Below are 18,490 nucleotides of genomic sequence, written 5' to 3'. Positions count from 1 at the left end.
TTCAATGTATGCCGAGAAGTCAAGCAGATTTTGTTGCCTCATAACGACAAATCAGAAACTGTGTCACTAATGCACGGCCTTCACCAACACTTCTGTATGAATTTCTGCGGAAAGGTGCAATCGAGTAAAAAGGGATGTCATTAATTTACTAGCTGGGCGTGGCCGACTAAAAACAGCTACTCGCATTGATCCCGAATTTACTTCCCAAACTTTTGAATTTCATGAAGTTCAGAGAGTGTTCTCAGAGTGTTCACACTACCTCACTCGACAGTGTAAACACTCCTACGACGGTAAAGTTTTCGTTTCTTTCACGAAGCACTTTAGATCTTGAAATATCTCCAAGGTACTACCAATCAAAGATATCTTTCGAATTTCTTCTCTGCTGTAATTATGCATCAGTAGCTGCATTGTGCTAATGAGATACATGAGGTTTTGCTAATTTTAGATACATTAGTGCTCCAATGTGTTCCGCTGATGAGAGCCACCAACTACCAACTTGATGCTTTCTAGGCGGATTCTCTTATTGCAGTTTTTATACAATTAGTATTAAAGGTAATACCGCTATTATTCGATAATTTGCATAAAGTCAATAAACCCAGTCAGTATAATGGTAAGCAAGCCATTATCCCAGTTTGCATTAAAGGGTCAATAACAAGAGGCGAGCGGTCGAGAATTATGGCAGGTGACCGTAATCCGTTTGTCGCCGATGCTGCTTATCGCACAGCCATGGACGGTTGAACTGAAGATTTGTTGTTTGGTATGGAAATCCCCCTTCACTGTGCCCGTGTTCCACAAGTTCGTGCTCGTTCCTCACCTGATTGATAAGATTCGATCGTTTTTCATTGCACGTTTGACAAGCATTGCATTTAGGCTATGTTAGTATTTAGTTAATATCAGAATACTGGTGATAACACAATTAAAATAAATAGTGTCTATTGACCCTCTTCGATTCATGTCTTGATTTAACATTTTTTATTCGCAGGTAAAATAAATGGATTAGAATTATTACCATAAATATGCCAAAACTGCCAGATTTGGTAACTACTGACACTTTCGAGTTTATTCCATAAAAAAATATGTTGCTTGATATTAGTTAAGTGAAATGGATAAATTATATCAGAAATCGCTGCCGAAATTAAAAGCGTATATTCAAGATACGTAAAATTTCCAGGGTGGAATATGAAGTCTTTGACATGTGTGTCGAATATCTTTTGATAGGGTAAGCTAGATTCGATCAGTTCGAACACTATAAATGAACGCGCACAAAATAGTGACAAAAGGATACTCTTGTATACAAAGACCGACTCTGTGTTCGGTCTTTGATATGACATAGTAGAAGTGAACCGCTTATGAAGAAAGTTTATAGAATTGTCCCAGGTGCTATTCCACTTTGATTATATATTTAACATTTACTTTAGCCAATCCTTATTTTAAGGGGGGCTATTACATATGCTCTATTCGCTTTGCGTGCAAATTACGTCGAACATAAAACATGAGAAATGTAATTAAAATTATGTCGCGTTCATGAATACCTACTTTTTGGGATATAAATTTTTAACCGATCGCTGTAATTTCTATTCGGAGGATATCGACTGCTTGTGCTGGCTAGGTAAACGATGTAGAGGCGAAATTGAAAATCATAATGAATTTTTACCCCTGTCTTCGTCTGTACATCAGACATATTCCAGAATATTCTTGTGACCAGTCGACTGCTCATGCTGACGCGAATCATCTATGTCGCAACGTGGGAAAACTATTCGAAAATATGGAACCGAATAGAGTACTAGTACGTTTGAATGATCATAATATCGACTTGTGAGAGCGAGTTGCGTTTTCTATGGAGAGGAACATTGGTTAGGTCACCTGTCGGCAATTCGTATTTGCTGGCAAGTTTTACAGACAAATTGACGGTTCGGTCATAGGTCTCCTCCCACTAGGTCCTATTTCGGCAAACATTTTCAGGTGTTTTCACGAAGCTACACGGCTGTCCAATTGTCCTCTTAATTTAAAGCCAATTTTCTATAACCAATATGTCTATGAAGCTTTTTTACTTCTCAAACATTCCTCTCATTTGGGCCTTTTCCATGATTATCCTAATCTCCAACATCAATCTTTTAAATTCACAATGGAGCTTGAATCCAACAATAGTTTATCTCTTCTCGATTACAATGTTACAAAAACTACTAGCTGATTCCAGCCTACATTCCGAAAGTCAACGTTTACCGGTTTAAGCACCAGATTTTTCAGTTTTTGCTCATTTCGTTTCAAATTAAATGGGATTCAAACATTAATAAACCGTGGCTTCCGTATTTGCTCAGCTTCCATGATATGATTTATGAACACTGAATTTGAATTTTTGCGCATTACATTTTCATTAATTAAATGGGTTTCCGGGGCAATTGGTTTATACTCAAATTAAGAAATTTATGTCTAGGCATTATACTGAAGTTTTTCTCAGATTGAGACAATAAGAACTTGATTCATTGTTCTTTTCCCTACTTTGGTAATGCATCTGAGACTATGGCTTATCCTTTTCCCTACTTTGGTAATGCATCTGAGACTATGGCTAACGAATTGAAAATTTTATTCACTAAATACCTAACGAATGTTAATTTGCACGTAGTGTTGGTGAACAATTTTAAAATCGGCTTGTTCTTCACGTATAAAGATTCTCCCCCGTTTTTTATGCGTTCGTACCTAGTTCATAGAAACAGATGTGAGTTGTGCGCATCCGCGTACGTCGGTTTGGCGTCTCTCAATTTTTATACAAGGCTGGCAAGGCATAAGGGCAGAATTTACAGAACGGGAACCCTGCTTGCACATCCTCCTCATTCAGCTGTGCGCGTCCATGCCGAGCAGTCGAGCAGTACAATTAATGTCCCGGTCTGCGATAGTGATTTTATAATGGGAGCTTCCAACAACCGGTGTTTCTAACCTACGAATTTTAAAATCTGTGTGAATTTTTAAGCAAAAACTTAGTTTAAATATGACCTTCAGCTCCTATCCCCTTGAAATTGTAAATTGATAGGCCTGTCACAATGCCACCTCATGTTTTGCTTGTTTTTCTTCATCAATTTAGGTTTTTATCCTCAATGTAAATTTTAGTTTTCTAATTGCTCCTGCTTTTCTTGTAAGATTTTGACCTGACAATAGAACTGGACTCCAAAACGTTTTCTCCCATTAAAAAATGGCAAATTTTCTGACTATTTCTTTGAATTAAATTCTTTGGAACATCGATTTCGTGATTAAAAACAATTTATCTCTATTCACAGCTTGAGTTACGTTCCGAAACTGCAGCAAGATTATTAATTTGCAGGGAAATATTTTGTTGTGCAATTAACAACCAGTTAGGTTGAGACATTTCAGTGAAATCCACAATTAGAGGGACATACGGACACTGTACCGCTATACCTGATTTGGATTTTCCCTACATGATGAGATGGATTTCGAAATTTAGGAGGCATCTGACTCGCAGAGTTAAACCAGCGGTCACAGTAAGTAATGTCGAGCAAGAAGTTCATGATGATGCTCATCACGCTACAATCGGCGTTAGTACAATCGGTGTCCGGACTCCAGGCTGAGCAACTGCGTTATACATGACAGGCGTATCGAGAACGCACGGTTTAATTCTTTGGTTTTGCAGTTGCCTTTTGCTCCATCCAAGTGTTAAGTGTATTCGGACAGTATTGTTAGACATATATTTAGGCATATGGCGCCGCGATTCTCATAGCATAAGAGCTCGTCGCTACCTTCCCTTTGAGAACCAAATTCATTTTTGAATTTGCAAGGCCACATGCTGAACGACATTTCATACCAGTGTACGAGTTTGATTTGAACTTCATTAAGAGACTTTTCTGCAATTTGAGTCCATATTAATTGAATATCATCCCGAAGTTATGTGAAGGTAAGAAATATTAAACTACTTTTGCATAGCAGTGAAGATGTATGAACTTGTATATTCTAAGAAAATTTTCATCGCAACATTTGAAAGAAAGCTATAAAAGCTAAACTATTTTCAGTTAGGGTGTAAAATGATGCATAACGAAATGAAAAGCAATTAAAATATTTATAGAATGTGACTATTAATTCAGTTCTATTTGAATGTCTGTAAAGTGAGACTTATTCATGCAGATATTGCGTCCTATTGCTGTAGTGATCCTTATCAATCATGACTTTATTTTTAGGCTCGAAGTTTATTTCACTTCCAAAGAGAATTCATCCAACTTGTTTGAATAGAAACGTGTTTAAAGTCAGCATTTATCTATCAACATCATCAATTAATAAATTTGTGAAAATCTAGTAACAATAATTAATCAACCATCCTTATCAATGACCATCTCTTTGATATGATCCAATATAAATTGAAATATTACAGATATAGTCGCCTTTGCATCAAGAACCACAAATTCGCCTTTAATTGTCTAAAAATCTCTTCCTACTTGCCGATTAAAGAGTCCACTGACTCCACTCTGCTGGTATCATTGTTCCACAGCATATTGTATCAGCTGGCCCAAAGGAGTGCAAATAGACGGAACACGTCCAACGTTACATCCGGGACCCGAGGGCGGGGTGACCTGCCTAGCGACGACTCGGAGACAAAGGACGACGAAGGCGGCGCATCAGCGTGACCGGGGACTAGGAAGTCCCAAACTCATCATAAGGTCATGAGGTTCCACACCATGGTCTATATGCTGCACACGAGTTTTTCGTCCGATATGCCTGCGAACAGCTTCGCGCAAAACGATAATATATTTAAGGTTCATTAATTATTATGATACAAAATTTATAACAATGGTATACATTTGAAAATAATTTACAGCTGCCGCATATTGGAATCACGGTAGGGAAAACGATTGATAAGTACTTAGAATTTCAAGTATCGCGTATAAACGGGATGAAACACGCATGAACCGATGCACAATTTTTACGGACAGATATTGTGATACAATCCTGAACTTCAGTGGTTTGTATACATTATTTTCAAGTAAGATGTTCAGAAGTCCGAGCAGCTCAAGAAGTTCATATAATGTAGTCCGTATATGTCGTTCTTATATTGTAGTGCAATCAAAAGCTTTTTCGCATCAAGGTTCAAAATTGGAGAGGCATCTGGCATACAAAGTTATGCTTGTGCGAACAGTGCGTATTGTCAAGCAAGAAGTCCGTGTTGTTGTTCATGATACCACATTCGCCACCCCAAGCATCAGGTTGTCCCGGCTCCCACGGACCTTGCACTTCGACTGTACCTTCCCATCGCCAATTAGGTGGCAACCACGACCATCGAAATTCCACGAAGTGATGGTCGGGCTTCGGCTCTGCAGAGAAAACAAGAAATCGAAACCAGCAAAAAAGTATGATCAATGCTATACAAACTTTGTTCATTGCAAAGTTAATGTATTTACCGGTAGGCAGTATAATTAGGGTTGAAATACGGTAGTGATGCGTTTGAAAATTTCTGCTGTTTATTTTATTTTTTTGACAGTACCTGTGGTGAAAATATAGCTTAATTTGATGAGCTCATGATGTTACGGCAGCTATAACATGCACCAATATCATCGTAATTTATTCCGCTTGAATCGATTAGAAGATTTTAAATATTGTGATTCGACTTGAGACTTTCGAATGACTTGCCAGTACTGTTACTAAACGTTCACTCGTATTCGATAGTACCGAATCTTATAGCGCAAGCAATGCAACAAAAATTCACATTTTGATGAGTTTTCGGCAGTGGATTTATTCATCCGAGCATCTTTACACGCTAGTCAACAGTGTCCTATATCATCTACATGCTACTTTGCTGCCCGATTGCTCGAGGACTTCAATGATTGACGTTTAACAAGTCTCCGAGGTCAATAATGATCGGTGATCATCCACTGGCAACTGACTCCACTTCGATTCTAATGTTTCGCGTAGAAGGTAGAGACATAAACACAGAGGGGATGATTAACCCGGCTGTGTAATAGTTACTCTTTGAGCTTGTTTCCTCGTTTCTCTGGAGGTTTAGTCCTCGATCATGTTGTTCTGATATTAACTATGGGCTGTTCAATAAACAAATTCGGAAACCTATTACATATGCAAGATTCTGATGCGGTACATCCATTTCCGCATGTCCGGTTTCCTATAGCCCAACTTTGCCGAGAACCATATATTATGGGCGTTGTGGGGTTTGATTCTCGGTCACCCTTTTATATCAGTTTAGTCATCAATTACATTAATCAATAATCATTCGACTCATATGAATCACTCGAACTCGATTCTTTCTTGTGTCTAAGACATTGAAATTTCATTACCGGAAGAACAGGGCTCTTGTTCCCTGCACTTGAATTTTGTACACATTTGCTTCGACTATTCCTTAGCGTTTCGATTTCACTTGAAGACTCCTCTTTTTGTTATAAGTGAATTTAGTCAATCCGTTATATCTATGATATTGCATTCTATTGTAAGTTGTGGCCTATTTTATCTTTCTTTGGGAAGCTCTGCGAGAAAAATGTCAAATCGTTAACTAAAAGATGTTTAAATAAAATTTTAGCATGTTTGAGGAATGTATATGATAATTATCTTACTCATTGCTTTAAGTCGCTTGGCAACGGCGCCATACTTGGCAGGCGTGTCAAGAACGGCCAAGTGTATGATGTGTCTAAGCGAAACGTGTGCGTGAACTATGAAGTCAGGTGATAGATTTCCTCCTCACTTTTTTAAGATAATCTCTGCTGCGTTAGGCGCATTATTAAAATTGAATTAACTAATACGATTCCTAGCCTAACAAATCCATTTATGAACGATGTAACTCGCTCTTCTGGAGTACGTGTTCATAAGCAATACACCTTTAAATGAATACACACAGATTTTGCTCACTTATTGCATCCAGTCGCTTGACAACGGCGCCATACTTGGCAGGCGTGTCAAGAACGGCCAAGTGACCACCCATCGCTTGACAGGCGTCCTGTGCGTCATCTCTGGCCAGGCTGTAGTCGGACAGCCAGATGCAGCCCGGCGGGCCCAGGTTCTCGTAGCCCAGTTGGGCGTCGCAGCCTGCATTGTAAAATCAATCAAATTTTCGCAGACACTAATTGCTAAATTCATATTGTTGTATATATTATTGCGAAGGTCAAACCTTATTTTATACTTAATTCAAGGTCGTGTGATCCAAAAATATTTATCATTCATAAACGTTTTATGTTCTAGATAAGACTTATTCCCAACATTTGGGATGAAGCCCTCCCAAGAAAACAATATCATATAATAGGTGCATTGTTCGACTTACACCTATAGGATATTTATTTTTATTGGAACAGTTGTGAATAATTTCAGTTCAGCTTTGGACGTTGGGAAAATTTGAATATGCGTAAAAATTTGCACGGAATGTCACGTGGTTCAAACCATTCATAAGAAATGAAGATAAATGATGACATATAATTGTATTAAGTAGCAAGCTCTGCAAACTGATACTGATTTACATTAGAAGAATTAAGCATTAGTCAAACATCCATTAACTGTTGATTTATCAACTCCTCTAAGCTTGATCGAATCATTCATAGCTTCAATTATTAAAACAAACTAAATGGTGGCGATCCATTAGATTGATGACTGATTTGGCTGATTTTATTTTACTGATTCCATGATAACAAAAGTAATCTAAAATGAACGGTGAAATTTCAACTGTGTGATTCATATTCGTTCCTGGACAATTATTGGTCGCAAAAACAAATAGAACATACCAGATTGATCACTGAACCAAGACAGAGGGCTGCCTAAGCGCCTAAAATTTCATTGTAATTTCAAACGACCGTACGTAGCAAAATATAATCAGCAATTTCTTTTAGTTGCGTGTAGGAGTCTCCTCCGAAACGCAATTAATAGGACTCCGTACCAGTCAATTGTGCCGTGTATCCATAGTACGTACCAGTATTCCGTATTAAGGCGACATACCCCACTTGGTCCACGAGGTAGACCGGCACCTGGAGTTGTGTGGTGACGTGGCAGACGTTTGGGGTGCCGAGGGCGATGGTCTGGTTAGGGACGTACATGGCACCGAACGCCACACCGTAGCACGTCGCGGACACGCGGCATATCGCCGTGCACGTACCTGCGCATAATTACGATCACTATTAAACCATTCCACGCATACGAGTCATAAAAGTTCGCCTCTATGAATAATTTTATCCAAGCAATACAATGTAATGTAATGATTACACCAAGTATTTAAGCAATTAATAAATTAATCTGGCATTAACAGATGAAATTTGACCTTATCAAGCAAATCGCATTAAAAAAAATCCCGACGACCAGCTATGTTTAAATATGTACAGTTGTTAGTTAATGTTGAATTCAAGTCAATCAATTTTTTTCTTCTGGTTGTAAAAATGTGATCAGGCACCATATATATGAAACTATTGTTCTTTCAAGTAAATTTAAGACTTTTTTTGCATATGAATTTTTTCTAAAAACGGCCAACCTTATTGCCACGATAGGTCAGGAAGAACTAACGCCGAGCTAAGAAGATAAATTCATAACATCCGCTTTATTAAATTGGTTAAATGAGCAGGAATTATGTTTCAATTTCACTTGAGGTGGCCATTAGTACGGTAGTTTAGTCAAAGAACCTGTTTAACTATTATTATTAAACCTTTTTAATAGTCACCAAAGAGAACTAAATCTTCAAACCTTTGTAAATAGGAAAGTGTAGGAAATCAGCATTCATCTAAATATTAACATTATCAATTAACTAATTTGTGAAAATAATTTCAACAATATGATCCAATAAATCTCTTTGATATGATCCTAAAAATTGAATTTGCCCAGGGATAATCGCCTTTGAATCAAAAGCCGCAAAATCACCTTTAATTTTTACTCTATAAGTTTTTAATTATTTACCCTGGTTACGGTTAAGTGCATGATTCTAGGCCTGTGATGAGGCCTCGCTGTTCAACCTCTTATGTGTTCTGTCGTTCAGGCTGCAAACGCAGTAAAACGTAAACTGTCGTCATGACTGAAAATAGAAGATTGTTTAGTAGCTTGTGTCTAATGACCTCCCTTCACTCGTCTTTCGGTCCAAGGACAAGTAGTATTCCAAGTACAGTAGTATTGTAATTCGGCGTTAAATTATAGGTCATGATAGGCCTGTCGCCGTTAAATGGCATAGTTTTACAGATTTATGTCCATGGGAAGATAGGCGCAGGTTGGAACATAAGCAGAAATTTGCAATTTTCATCACTGGCTGGACAGCCACCATTTGCAATGAAACACCATGTACTATAGATTCCTCATTTCGTATTCATTGAGGAGCACAAAATCACTTCGAGTGTATCATGATATGCGAAACGCTCTGATCGAATGCACACTATTACAGGTAATGAATCATGACCTGAATACACGTGGTAAAAGTCTGTGTATGCATTTGCTATAGATGCCTTAACAGCTCATTTGGTACTTAGGCTACGTGATTTGCACAGCAATATTCTTTATTGCTGATTTGATCTGATCTGATCTTTGATCTGATATTTATTCGACGACTCAAACATCATGCGAAAAACTCGTGTCAAAATCAATAGAGGAAGATATGGTTACATTGGTGCAACAAATTAAAACATGTGTTTTGCCACGACTTTCTTACTGTTTAATTAACTTGCTATAGATTTACAGAAGTAGTATGTCCTGATTGTAAATTTCGAAATTCTATTATATAAGAGTCTGATATTTTTCAATAAAATTTAAGGGAAAATGTAAACTACTGCCAGAATACTTACTCCCATGAACATGTAGGCCAATAATGACATGGACTTGAGCTAACGAGTGTTTACGTGAATAGTGTATTGTAAACAAATTCCAAATTACTTGAACAGCTTTAATGATCTTGATTCTTGTTCTTTACTGTCGTTTGTGGATTGAGGTTTAGTAGGTTAGTTTCCTAGGAGACTTGGTGACGATAGCTTTTTCATCTGTGCACCTACGTTACGTTTAAGGGGAGCGTCTTGCCTAAAATTTATCTCAGTAATTTACAGAGGAATCAATCTGAAATTCGGTACACATGTGTAAACCCTAAAATAAAACAGGTTTTATTCGTGTCAATTTTTCGAAAAAAATTGAAAGAAAACGTGAAATTCTTAGAAAACGACCAAAAAGGGGTACTTTAGAAAACCTATCTCCTCCTACGATTTTCAAGCTACAACATCGAGATACATATCATTCGATGCGTAAAGACCACATCTACAAAATTGTGTATAGATTTTTTGAATTTCTTATTTTTGTGGGTGTGGGAGCATTTTTTGTAAAATTTTCGGAAATTTTTCGATTTTACCCCCGGCCTCCCCCTTTTTTGCAAAATAAAATCTAAACTATAACGAAATTAGAAAAACGCATACACACTTGGTAATTTAGGCCTATATTAAATGTTAAGGAACTCCACCACCCCTAACCCTTTCGCGATCTGTCGTGAACGCATAAATCAACGTACAGAGATGGTTTTGGTGCCGTTAGATGCGGCAGAATGTAAGCTTTGAAATTAGCATAAAAACCGAAATAGTCAAAATTTTCGATTTTGACCAAGACGCTCCCCTTAAAGCCATTAACATCATGATTTTCTGTTCGAATTTTTGAATCATAGGTTTTCTTATGATTACTTTCGTGACCCCGTCCAAGTTTGCTCTAGCTTCTATTAAAGAGCAGACTTCAAGGTAATGTATTGGGCACTGGCTCCTACTGAGATCACCTTGGCATGTGCGATTGTTTCACGAAAGTAATAAAGATAAACATGAAACTATTCAGCACATAGCAAAGAACCGATTCCTTCAATAAGCTTAGCTCGTCAACGGTCTTATCAAGGGCTCGTCAAATCAACAGAGCCGGCCCTTCTTTCGATTTCACTCGTTTTTCCCAAAAATGGCTCTTTACTTGTCTTTTAAAAATACATGCTAACGGCAAAAAAATTTAAGGTGAGTGCAAGGTTGTAGCTTCTTTGAGATAGTGAAGTGTAGATTTTCTTAGTACACTTTAAGTTAATTAGCGTAACATAGTGACCTCTTATTTACTTGGAGTTATGGCTTTTGTTTCTAAGTATCATCAACTCAGTTGGTGGAGCCCGTTGTGAACGTTCCGGGGATTCGGAAGCGACAACTAAACTGTTCATTCTTGTTTTCTGTTGGAATGCATATTTTATCGGATTTATTTATTAGATATTAATTACTTTATCTTTTTACTTATTTACTCCTCCTCAGTTGAACGCTGTAAGGTTATACTTCATTTTCTACAGTAATGTTGAAACAGGTTTGATGGACTGTGGAACCAAAGCAATCGTATTGTTACCACTGCCTAGACAAACTTTGAAAGAACGCGGCTTTCTAAACTTTACCGCCTCACACGTACGTGCAGAGCTGGGCAGCGCTACTTTGAAATGTAGCTGCCGCTACATGTAGCGCGCTATTGCCCGCCTCTGGTAACAACTAACATGTGACACTAGTAACAGGCTGAGGTTGACAGCATTACTGCGAAATCTTTCGTACAGTTTTATTCTGTAATTTATAGTATGTATTTATCATGCTGGTCTTTAAATAATATTTAATACTATTAAGCAAAATCTAAAGGCTTTATAGGCTTTATCTATAAATGTAGCGGTAGCGCTGTAGCGGCAAAACCTCGCATCGCTACTTAAATATGTAGCGGACGCTACCGCTATACAATTGCTTAAATGTAGCGCCGCTACCGTTACCGCTACTGAAAATGTATTTTCGAAATTTAGCGTATTTGAATCTGTATTTAGCGTATTAATTTTGAATCTGAATTTAAAAAGTTAATAATGCTATGTCTATTTCAGAAACGGCAGAACTGAAAATCGTGATATTAGGACCACCGTTTTGTCGCTTCAAAATGAATAAATTTCATGGTTTAGGAGTTTTAAATTTGAATTTCAAAAGTTATTAATACGATTACAATTTCACGGAACGGCTGAACTGACAATCATGAAATCAGAAAAGCATTTTTACCACTTTAAAGCGAATAAATGTTTGAAGTTTGGGGGAATTTTTCATTTTGAAAATTGATTAATACTCTTTTTATTTCATAAACAATTCAACTGACTTTCCTAAAGTTAAATCAGTAGTTTTGCCGTTTCACAGTGAATAAATATCTAGGTTTCGAGATTTTTAAAGCCAAATTTGAGAAGTTAATAATGGTATTCCTATTTCACAACGGCTGAACTGAAACTCGTGAAATTTGTCAAAATGTTTGCCTTATAGTAGTGAATAGATTTTTACGTTTGGGAGAACCATCAAATTGAATTTAATAAGCTATTCATATTAATTCTATTTCAAAATCGGCCGAACTGACCCTCTATATAAATCATGACAGCCTTTTCTCCGTTTAAAGTGAATTAATTTCTAGGTTTGGGATAATTCTCAATTTGAATTTGAAATGTTAATTAATAACACTATTTCTATTTATGATGCGGCGTAACTGACACCCTTGAAATTAGAGCAGCATTTTTGCCGTTTTAGATTGAATAAATTTTTAGGTTAGGGAGAATTCTAAATTTGAATTAAAAAACTTATTAAATACTCTTTCTTTTTCGGAAACAGCTGAACTGATATTCGTGATATTAGAACAGCATTTATACAATGTTCTTGTAGAACAAATTTTAAGATTGGGAAAATTTTTATTTGAAGTTAAAAAGTTAGAAGTTTATACTTTTTCAGAATGGCTGAACTGACACTCTTGAAATTGGAACAGTTTTTTTGGCGTTTTATTGTGAATAAAATTCAGGTTTTGGGAAAATTTTCGTTCTGAACTCAAAAATGGATCAGTAATATTTCTATTTGAGCAACATAATTTTTTCTGAACATAGTTTTTGCCTGTTTAATATAATAAATTTCTAGATTTGGGAGACTTTTTAATTTGAGTTTAAAACGGTGTTAATACAATTTTTCTCAGAAACGGCTGAACTGATACTAGTAAAATTTTAAGACTTTTTGCCGCTTGAAAGTGAATAAATTTCAAGGTTTTGGAGAACTATCAAATTCTACTTTCGAGCTAATTCTATTTTAGGAACGGCCGAACAGATACTCAAAAAATTATAACGGACTTTTTGCCGCTTTAATTAAAGTGAATGACTTTCTAGGTTTGGGAGAACTTTCGAAATGAATTTAAATAATTTATATTATTTCTATTTTAGAAATAACTGGACCGATACTCGTGAAATTATAACAGTTACTTTGTAGATTTAAGGAGCATAATTTTCCATATTTGACAGAACTTTCGAGTTAAAATATAGAAATTATGCGTATACTAATTCTATTTTTGAAACGGCTGAACCGATACTCATCGAATTATAACAGAGTTTTTGCCGCTTCAAAGTGAATACATTTCTAGATTCGAGAGAACTTTTGAGTTGAACTAAAAAAAAGCTATGAATACTAATTCTATTTCAGAAATGGCTGTAATGCTTATCATGAAATTTTACTAGAGTTTTATCACTTTAGAGTAAATAAATTTCTACATTTTGGAGAACTTCCGAGTTGAATTGAAAAGGTTTTGGATACTAATTCTATTTTAGGAGCGACTGATCTTACACTCGTGACATTATAAAAGATTTTTTGCCGCTTTAAAGTGAATAAATTTTTAGGATTAGCATAACTTTCGAGTTCAATTTAAAAAGTTAAGAATACTAATTCTATCTTATGAATGGCTGACTGATGCTAGTGAAATTATCACAGACCTTTTGCCGCTTCAAAGTGAATAAATTTCATAATTTGGTAGAACTTTCGACTTGAATTTAAAAAGTTTATGATTTCTAATTGCATTTTGGAAGCTTTAAAGTGTATTTTTAAAGTATGAAAGTGTATTTTATTGCAGTTTTAAAGCGAATAAATTTCTGGGTTTGAGAGAACTGACGATTTGAATTTAACATATTATGAATACTGATTTTATTTTGGAAACAGCTGAACTCATACTTGTGAAACTATTACAGACTTTTTGCCGCTTCGAAGTGTATAAATTTAAATTTCTAGGTTAGGGGAGAGCTTTGGAGTTGAATTTGAAGAGTTATGAATATTAATTTTTCTCTGGAAACGGCTGAACTGATACTCGCGAAATTATGTGATTATTTGCCGCTTTGAAGTAAACAAATTTCTAGGTTTGGAAGAACTTGCGAGTTGAGTGCAAAATTTTATTCCATTTTAGAAATGGCTGAACTGATCGTCGTGAAATTATGAGTCTTTTTGCCTCTTGCAAATGAATAACATTTTTGGTCTGGGAGAACTTTTGAGTTGAATGTAAAAAGTTACGAATACAAAATCTATTTACAAAAACAGCTGAACTTATTGATATTGATACGAGTTGAATTAAAAAACATTATTAATACAAATTCTATTTTAGAATTGGCTGAACTGATACTCGTGAAATTATAAGACTTTTTGCCGCTGTACAGTGAATAAATTTTTTGGTTTGGGAGAATTTTGGAGTTGAATTTAAAAAGTTATGAATACTAACGATGCCTTGACAAAAGTGCTGAGAGGAGGGGAGTTTACCCTTGCAACATTCAAGAGGCGACTGGACAAGTGGTTGGGAAAGATCCCGGATTNGAGGGCAAATATACGGAACACGTCCAACGTTACATCCGGGACCCGAGGGCGGGGTGGCCTGCCTAGCTACGACTCGGAGACGGAAGACGACGAAGGCGGCGCATTATAGCTTGATCGGGACTAGGAAGTCCCAAACTCATCATAAATGGCATAAGGTCAAACATAATATACTGTGGTAAATTTTATATTAATAAAATCAACTATCAAAAGTTAATATATACGTATATGTATATCAATGTTCCTGACGGGAGCAAAATAAGACGGCAAAATAAAGGCCTATTTTTCAATGGATCGGTCAATAGCGATCTTAATGATTAAGAACAGATAGCGTTTAGCGATCAAGATAACTCTCATTCCATTAACAAAATTATTTAGATTCATAAATGTGTACTGATCAATGACAGAGATGCTTGATTTATTTATATTATATTAAAATTTCAGGTTTAAAATTATATGTTCCGAACCCAGTTCGAAACATGTGCGACCCGGAGTCCGTAAAATAAATTCTTCACCGAGACCGCAGCTGGTTACTACAATGATTTATTAAGAAGATGTTCTCCCGTAGCTTTAGCATGGCTGTCACATACATAAACTGCACGGCTATTTGCTTCGGTGCGTTCGAAAAGCAGTCAGAGAAGCTCCGAAGTGACCTGTAGCGGTCGTTCCATAAATGGACTTCCCTTGTAAACAATAAAAGCAATTTCATTTCCCAGACTTCACAGTTGCACTTTGCAACTACCGGCTTAATCCAGCAACATTGCGCTGACGTATTTATTGTTGTTAGAAGACATCAATTTCGAAGGCATCCATAACAGTCATGTTTCACTCCTTTACAACATTCAGGAAATTTAAAGTCCCGGCTCGCCTTCATGCAGACGTGAAGCTGAGACTTACATCGTCTCCTGTTGCTGAGGAACTTCCATGTCAGTATTGTGCGTGTAGGGCAGACTGCGTTCAAGTGGCACGTCGACTGCTACAGCGTATAGCTCGCGCGCGATTCTTTGAAATCCAGACTTCTCTGAAGTGAAATTAATCTTGAGAAATTGTGAGAGCATGCCGTATGGGCCTGACAGCAGATTTTGCTAGCTCAGATATTGCATTTTATGCCTACCTTGCACCAGCTAAATTTTTTGGTATGAGCGGTGTTAACAATCATGATACTAACCTCTTCAGAGTTTCATTAACGTATGTAAAATTTCAGAATTGATAAAAGAGTAACGATTATGTCTCCCTTAGACCCTTACTAGCGCTGGAGTAATTGATTAATGTCATTTACTGTTGAATTGTGGTAGATACTGCCAGGAGTTTCAAAACAATTGACTAATTTCGTTCCCTGGATTCATTTGTTTCCGTATGCGATCGGCCTTTACTGTGTGCAATGGCTCAACATGTGATAACATGTGGAATGCTCAACATGTGATAACATGTGTAATGCAAGTTGAATTGTTTTAATCGAGTTTCGACAACATGTTTACATACAATTGATTGCAGCTCTTCAACAGGCTAAAGTCAATTCGTTGTTTGCTTGATTATTTCTGCCTGCTCCTACCACAAAGCAGGAAGCCATGCATTAATTGACTTCATGTTGTCCTTTTTTTTATTGAAATGTCAAATAATTTCCTTTCCTCGCCTCTCACTCGCACTGGAAGACACAGTCCAGAAATCTGCTCCACGCAAGAAATAATGAAGCATTTGACGAGTTTAAATGAGAAGCAAGAAGTTTGGAGCGAAGAAAACGTGTAGCACTTAAATGAATTTATTTGTATGGATTACTGGACGTGCAAACTCCAACGCTACGGTAATGAAATTACATATCTTTCATATTTTGGGCTCACTATGAGCGTGAAAATTTTTTTACATAGATTATCATGACGAATGATTTGCTATTGATTTAGGATTGAGAGAGCTAGTAGATTGACTGAAGCTTTCATCGATACCTGAAGGAGATGGATAAACATAATTCATTGTAAAATCAAATAAGTAATCGGTCGAAATCGAGAGAGCCTCTGTTGAAACTCAATATGTCAGATAAAAAAACTTTTTTAATCCGAACTTTAAGTTAATCCAAATCCCGACATACCTTTGAATTCGTGCCGGTTGGATTTTGCCTGCGATATTTAATGTTATTATTCCAATTCATTAATGAGCCATAAATTGAACGCTTAACATCACTTGGGGACCCAGACACTCCAGATCATCAAACTTTGTTCTTAAACCGAAGATTTATCTTTCTGAAGCCGTCAAGGCAGTCACGAAGTTCCTTTTATGTCGACTATATTAGCGTGGGGCGCTGCAAAGAAATTTTATACTAATAATTTAATCGTCTATTAAAACTTTCCACCCTAATAATAACTGGTTCGGTGGTCGCTATCGCATAATGACGAATGATATAAAGATTATAATGTACAGTTTCGTCAGTCAATTATTTCCTGCATAAATGAAATGAATTTGAACTGTTGGCCTGATGCGCGTAGTTGGAATTCATTTCTCTCACTCTTTCATTCGTGATCCTATATATTTATTTCTATGAATAATGTAGTGAGATTGAATTCAAGCAAAAAAACACTAGATTATTTAATTAAATTCCATTTTAATTTGTGCATCTCTAAGTGACAATTATTGATCACACGGTTTCCCATCAACCGTGTTACCGAAAAACTATTTTTGACAAAAGACCAAGATTAATGAAATTGATGCAACAATTAAGAAGATGAATATTATAAATATGACCATAATACAACAAATTTTGCGCGCAAGATTTGATTAAAGATCTCTTTAAAATTACTTTTTAAAGACAACACTTCTAAAGAATCCAGTGTCGCCAATGTTAAAGATGTACAAAGAATTTCTCATTCTATTTTCGAATATTAAAAAAATTACTTTTGAAATTTTTTTAATATATAAAAAAAATCAAAATTATTTATTCTGTCAATTGATTCATGCATTGCCTCCGACTTCAAACAAGTGTGCAAAAGTTCAGATCAATTAGACTGGTAAAAGAGTGTCAAATATCAGTTATAAGATTTGTAGCTGACAAAAATATTTTTTTCAATTTTTTTTAATGTTGAAAAAAAAATTAATTTTAAAATCATCTCTTTTGTCATTTGATTCTTGTATTGTCTCCAACTTTACGCAAGTGTGCTAAATTTCAGATCGATAGGATAAGTAGAAGTGTGTTAAATTTCGATTATAAGATTTGTAGCAGACAGACAAACAGACAAACAAGAAGTGAAATTAAAGAGAAGTGTTGTAAAAAACAGCAATTGTTTAAAATGACAGTGATACTGCAGTTGAAGCGCTTACCAACAAACAACATGGCTCTCACTCGTATATTACCTTAGCGCCTGCTCGTCTATAACGTCAGCGCCCGCACGTCATACTATATATATACTATTAATATATACTTTACTCAATTAAGCTAATTTAGGTCTCTAATTGCTAGTTTTTATTATTGTATCTGAAATTGTTAGGCGAAAATAGCCTGCATGCCGAATTTCAGATCTGTAGAGCAATCAGAACAACAAACAAACAAACGCGAAGCTAAGCTAAGAAAAACGTATTAATACGCTATCTTAAGCTCATTTCAACGCTTTTCACTAGTCGACTTAAAGCGGAGAAAAAATATGAATTTAACGCGTTTAGTTTCTTTTTCAAAATATATTTTTGGACGTGCTTCACATCAACCTTTTTCTGTGCAATTAGCCCTCTACCGCCTAACATGAGTAACCAGAGCAATATTGTCACACAAGCCTATCCCAAAATGCTTATGTTGCTAGTGAGCGGAAAATGGCTTGCACTGATGGTTGCAGCCTCGTACGACAACTTCAAAATGTTCTCTGTTGCTTTCAACCGTCCTCAGGTTGCTATAGTCAATAGTTTACGTATAATTTAAGTTGAAAGTTATGTTCCCGGAGAGTGACATA

The sequence above is a fragment of the Hyalella azteca genome, unplaced genomic scaffold, assembly GCF_000764305.2.
Source record: "Hyalella azteca isolate HAZT.00-mixed unplaced genomic scaffold, Hazt_2.0.2 contig7656, whole genome shotgun sequence".
NCBI lineage: Eukaryota > Metazoa > Arthropoda > Malacostraca > Amphipoda > Hyalellidae > Hyalella > Hyalella azteca.
Note: the sequence above shows the minus strand (reverse complement) of the source record.